A 6053-nucleotide genomic window follows, 5' to 3' on the forward strand; every position below is an offset into this window, starting at 1 on the left:
TTCCTTCCTTCCCTCCCTCCCTCCCTCCCTTCCTTCCTTCCCTCCTTCCTTCCTTCCTTTCTTTCTTTCTTTCATCTTTCTTTCTTCTTCTAGTAAGTTTATTATAATTGTTGGACTGGGGAGATGGCTTAGCCGTTAAAGCTCAGACTCACAACCTAAACATAAAAGTTATGATAATTTTCTCTGCTTAAATAAATACATTACATACACTTATACAGCAAATGAAATGGTGAGTCCTCTCACAAACCTTATTTAAAAGACATCTTAAACTGGATGTGGTGGCCTACACCTTTAATCCCAGCACTCGGAGTCAGAGGCAGGTAGATTTCTGGGTGATCAAGGCCAGCCTAGTCTACATAGTGAGTTTCAGACTAGCTGGGGCTACAGGAAAATCCTATGTCAAAAAATGATTATGAATTTAATGATTTTAAATGTGCACACTACTCTAGATTACTGGAGTATGTAATATGTAATAACCACAGATGGAAGAGAGAAACAGGAGAATTAGTGGTCAATGTAGCTATGAAGGAAAGACTAAGAAATACACATAGCTGACTTTGGAGATGGGTAGGAGTAAGGATATTAGGACTATGGGCAGTGTATATTAGAAAAGACTGATTAAAAACTCTTTCCTAGGGCCTCTAGAAGATATGTAGGCATAACCACTCTGCTTATAGTCCCATAACATCAGATTTAAAACACACTGTTACACAGTTACAGAAAACTAATCTGTGTGATAATGCCTGCATTTATTTGTTTATTTATTTACTTAGTCTCTGTCTGTCTTTCTGTCTCTGTCTCTCTGTCTCTCTCTGTCTCTGTCTCTCTCTGTCTCTCTCTCTCTTTCTCTGTCATCCCTGGGTGTGTGTGTGTGTATGTATGTGTGTGTGTGTGTGCGCGCGCGCTCGCACCTTGGCATACATGTGGTGTCAGAGAACAACTTCTAAAGCTGTTTCTCTCCTTCAACCATGCAGATCTCAAGGCTCTAACTGAGTTTGTCAATCACTCCCTAAGCCATCCACGTGGCTCTTAAATGGGTAACTCTTACATCAAGTACATTGTCCAGAGTGTTTCCTATTGCTTCAGATACAGCTTATATGGAAACTGACGAATGTGCTCTTTCTGTCTTCACTATTATAATTAATTAAAATGCCTAATAGTGCTGGCTAAGTATGTGACTCACTTAAGGATGTGAGTTTGAAGTTAAGCTTTCTGAGTTCAATTGGAATGTTGCTAGTTATGTTCACATGACCTTGAATTTACTTTGCTTCAGTTTTCCAAGTAAAAGAATATGCACACTACTTGTAGATTCTGAGAATTAAAGATGATAGCATAAATACCAAACATACAAACAGTAATGACACAGGGAACTCTGTCATCATTCTTATTTTAATTTTAAATATTATTTATACATCACCAGAGCCTTGAAAAGGAATTGCTTCTAAGTTCAGCTTGTTCTAATTCTCTTGTCAACAAGGAAAGCATCAGCAAATTTGTCAAATGCCTGGCTGAACTCCAGCCCTTTCTGTACTCTCTACTGTTCCTTGATCTATTAAGCTACTAACCCTATTAAAAGTAAAATTGAATTAGTCTGCCACGCCTTACTCTTGGTGAAACCTTATTGAAGCTGCATGTTTCTGCTCCGTTTTTCAATTGCTAATAAGTTGATTACAATCGGTCCAAGAATTTCATCTGAAATCAATGTCAATCTCATTTGACTAATGTTGGACCAGTATAATCTACCCTTTATGTTATCTCATTCCAAAAACTGTCTACTGTTTCTTATGAGATAGGGCATCATGAATGTCTCCAAGAGGCTCACAGTCATTCTTAGGGTTCCAGAATATCTCATGATGTGAGCTCCCTGGAAAGCATAACAATATTTTCCTATAATATCTAGATTTCCTTCCTCACTGAAACTGCCATTCGTACAGCAATGGTATTCCTTGGAATCCGTGAGCAGGCACATACAGTACCTTCTGCACCTGTCGGAATCCACAGATGTTCAATTTCCCATCTACTGAAGAGCAAAGTACAACTGTGCTTTATATCACAATTCATTTCTTAAACCAATGGTAAAGATATTTAAAAACTAATATGGGTGGGATAGAGTTTCATGTACCAACATTTTTAATATACTTCAGCTTCTAGGTGGATAAAAGGACTGACCTAATTTGTATTTCAGATAATAGAGCTGTCAATTTTCAGCTATTCCTAAATGTTAAGACCTCAGCTTTTTAAAAAAGAGTACAGCAGGCATTCGATGTGTCACTGAGCACCTTCAACCTTTCAGGAGGGAGAGGCCCAAGGAAATACTGAGAAGCCCTAACTTAGGCAAAGGTGTTAAGAAAAACACACAAGTAGATCAGGAGACGCGATCAAGCGTGTGTCAGATTTTTACTTTTCTCCGCTCCATAAAACAACTAATAATGAGATTCAGGAGACAGATAACACATCATAAGTAATAATAAAATTTAATTTACACTTTTTTATACAGAACACCTTGATGTTATGTTGTTTTCAACATCTCTAAAAATAATGTTGCGAGATATCTGAGCTGGTTAAAGGCTCTTGCTGCCAAGCCTGAACACCCAAGTCCAATTCCTAAGACCAACAAGGTAGAAGGAGAGAACCGACTTCTGTCAGTTGTCATATGACCTACACACACACACACACACACACACACACACACACATACACACACACCTACATGTACTAAATAAATATGTGCAATTAAAAATAATGCTCTTAGATCTCTTAGATGCACTTTGAAGTTTTGTATTTGTTTTCTTGTTCAAACAAGTGAAGCTCACTTGAGTTGGGAGTTAGGACATAATACTACCTCTAGGACACCTCTCCCTGTGAATGTCACATGGGAAAACCACACACTTACCACCTTGAAACTGTTAGTGCTAATACAACACAGTATTCCTTGGGCCATAAAACAACATTAGGTTAATAACGGTTGCTTATAGTTCCCTAACAACATATACTGCACATCCAGACAAATCTAAACTGATTGGAAATTTTATTTTATTTATATATAAAATGTCTTGCTTCTTAAATCTAGTTGCCCTTCCCTTAAATGTAGGAAGTAGATTTAAAACCTACGGTCAGATTTAAAATTTCATTGAACAATAACTTATTTGTTCTTATTAAATGTTCAAGAATCACTGAAAAAAATCAGTAAATGAATAATAGTAAAAGTTATATTCTTTAAATCATTTTTAAAAATTTTATATGTATGAGTGTTTTGTACAAATGTATGTATGTGTACCATGTATGTGCCTGGTGTCTATGGAGGCCAGAAAAGAGCACTGGATACCCTGGAAATGGAGTTATAGAATGGTTATAGCCACCATGTGGGTGCTGGAAACTGAACCCAGGCCCTCTGCAAGAGCAGCAAGTCCTCCTATCTGTGGAGCCATCTCTCTAGTCCTCTAAGAACCTGTATTTTTAACTAATCATAATGTTTACAAGTCAGGTAGTCTTTGATGCAGTGATTCCTCTATCTTCAGGAAACTTCAGTAACTTCGTCAAGATTTTACTAGAAGTTAGTGATGGTGTTAAAAATGTAATTTGCAAAAAAAAAAAAAAAAAAAAAAAAATCCCCTGACTCCTTCTATGTCTCCTCTACCTTAACATGGTGCTTGCTTGTGTGACTCCACAGTAGTGAAGGAAGGGTGTGTTTTAAAGAAATTAGAAAATGAAGAAATCAAAGAAAATGGGACATTGATAATCTCAACAGTCCTTGAAGTCTGCTTATCTGCCACAGAGCAGGCAATTCACTGGGAAGCAAGGAAACCTTAATATGCTCATCAAAGCCCTCTTTACAATTACAGAGATATTAAGAAAGTATGCAGCAGGGAAGGTGAATCCTAAGTAGCTTAAAGATTGCATTTAGATATGCAGATAAGACCAATAATACTTAAGGCTACCACAGAGCTTTTATTCCTGGAGGTTCTCAGTATTTAACTAAAGGTCAAAAGATATAAACCTCCTGATACCTGCAAAATTGAGCTGGCAATGCTATTCTAATAACAGTTTATCCCTTTCTTCTCTATTTTCTTGTAGTGGAGACAAGTCATTATCTATCTGAGTCAATTGTAGCACAAATTCACTTTTGAAATTAGAAGGAGCCTTTCAATTTGCAGCAAAAGAAAATGTCTTAGTGATCAGTTTGCATGTTTATTGTGTATGATTAAATACATGTAAAATTAAACACAGAAGAGAAAATTTCCATGTGCCCGATGGAAACATTAAAATTACAGTAACACCGGAATTGTGTACAAAAATTAGGGAAACCTTATAAGAAAAAAATTTTTTTAATTAGATTCTGGGTAGGGGAGATGGCTGGTCAGTTAAGAGCGCTTGCTGTACAAAGATGTAGACCAGATTCCTGATCTTAGCACCCAAGTAAAAGTGAGGTATGGTCCTGGATAAACTTGAATCGGCAGTTCAGAGGTGGGTCCCTGGGTCCTGTGGTGTTCTGACATGCTGAAACCAGTGGGAGGCTCAGGTTCAGTTAAGAGAGATAGAAGAGGCCACCCAACATTCCCCTCTGGCCTCTGCTTGTACCTGAGTACCTATATGTGTGTAAATCACACACACATACACACACACAAACACAAAATGTAAAACAATAAAGAGAAAGAAAAGTAGATGCTGACAACATAAAAGAGGCTTATTATCTCATAAATGCAGGTTACCTCCCAACTTTTACCAGCTAAATTTATATCTGTCTTTGCAATATAGGACAATTCAAAATGGTTGAGTCAAAGTAAGAAAAATAGGAATAGAGAAACAGCTCAATCCTAAAATGATTTCTGCATCTGCTTGAGGACCTGAGTTTGGAGCCCATCACTCATGTCAAAAAGCCAAGCCTGGCAGTACAAGCCTGGGATTCCAGAGCTGGGGAGTCAGAGACATGCAGATCCCTGCGGCCAGCTGACCAGCTCTAGCTCCAGTGAAGTGAGAACACTTGTCTCAAAAAGTAGGGTGGAGGGCAACTGATGAAGTGACCTGATTTCAGCATGTGGCTTCTGCTCATAGTCCTGCACAAGGCTACACATACACGCATCACACACATAAAAGAATAATGAAACTAAACTAAAGAAATTGTATAAATAATACATCGACACCTATAACAATCAAGATCTTTCCATTAAATATAGATGACACTTCCACAGACAGATCAATAGTTACAAGATAGAGCAGTAGGTAGATAAAAAAGTTAGGTAGATGTCTTATTTTTTAATTTAATTTTTATCGAAGGGGATGGTGGAAACAGTCCTTCCACTCCCACAAGTTACGCAATTGACTTTCCCAGATTTGGATGAATTGCAGGGTTTGGCATATCCAGAGAGCAGTGCATATGCCTCAGCCTGGGAAAACCACCTTTCGGGTAATGTTATCTCCTCCATCACATTAAAATACATCTATAATTTTTTAAATTATTTATTTAATAGCCACATACTTAGAAGAATTTCATTACAACAGCATTGACATATTCAATAACAATTTCCAAAGCTAAGATGCATCTCTTTCAAAATTGGCTGTAAATTTTTAGGTTTACAGTTGAATTATTACAGTTATACAATATTGTACTCAGTATAAACCCTATAAGACATGAAATTAAATGAGGTTTTAAACTTTAAAAAAGATCTCCACTTCACTATTAAAATACACATTTTCATACAGAAAAAAAATCATTTTTAATGCAATTGACATTAACATGTTTGTACATGCGTTTGTAATCTCAATATATCTTATTATTACTAGTCACAGTCAGTTACTTTCTGAGCTCCTTGGCATCTGAGCATGGATATAAAGTCATCAGGTATATTTCAATGGTAATGTTTCTCACATCTACTAATCATTAAGGACAAATTTTTATGCTTTGAAGAATTATTTCTTAATCATTTTTTAAAATTTTTTAATAACTACATGATTACAAGAAGCATTTTATTACAGCTTTAACATATTCAGTAACACACTCCAGAGCAAGAGTACACCTCTTTCAAAAGTGGCTATAAAACTTTTAGGTTCACTTT

The 6053-nt window shown here is 36.6% G+C and overlaps 1 protein-coding gene and 1 non-coding gene across 4 annotated transcripts in view; both read right to left on the minus strand.

Annotated features, from left to right (window-relative positions):
- Positions 1–6053, minus strand: part of Lrrtm4 (leucine rich repeat transmembrane neuronal 4) — a 923255-nt gene that overhangs the window by 592039 nt on the left and 325163 nt on the right. The gene's annotated exons all lie outside the window — the stretch shown is intronic.
- On the minus strand, positions 5271–5434 carry LOC115067628. Its single transcript, XR_003847010.1, has one exon. It is a non-coding gene; the product is annotated as a U1 spliceosomal RNA (small nuclear RNA).

This window comes from Nannospalax galili, unplaced genomic scaffold (genome assembly GCF_000622305.1).
Source record: "Nannospalax galili isolate Female #2095 unplaced genomic scaffold, S.galili_v1.0 scaffold446, whole genome shotgun sequence".
NCBI classification, from domain to species: Eukaryota; Metazoa; Chordata; class Mammalia; order Rodentia; family Spalacidae; genus Nannospalax; species Nannospalax galili.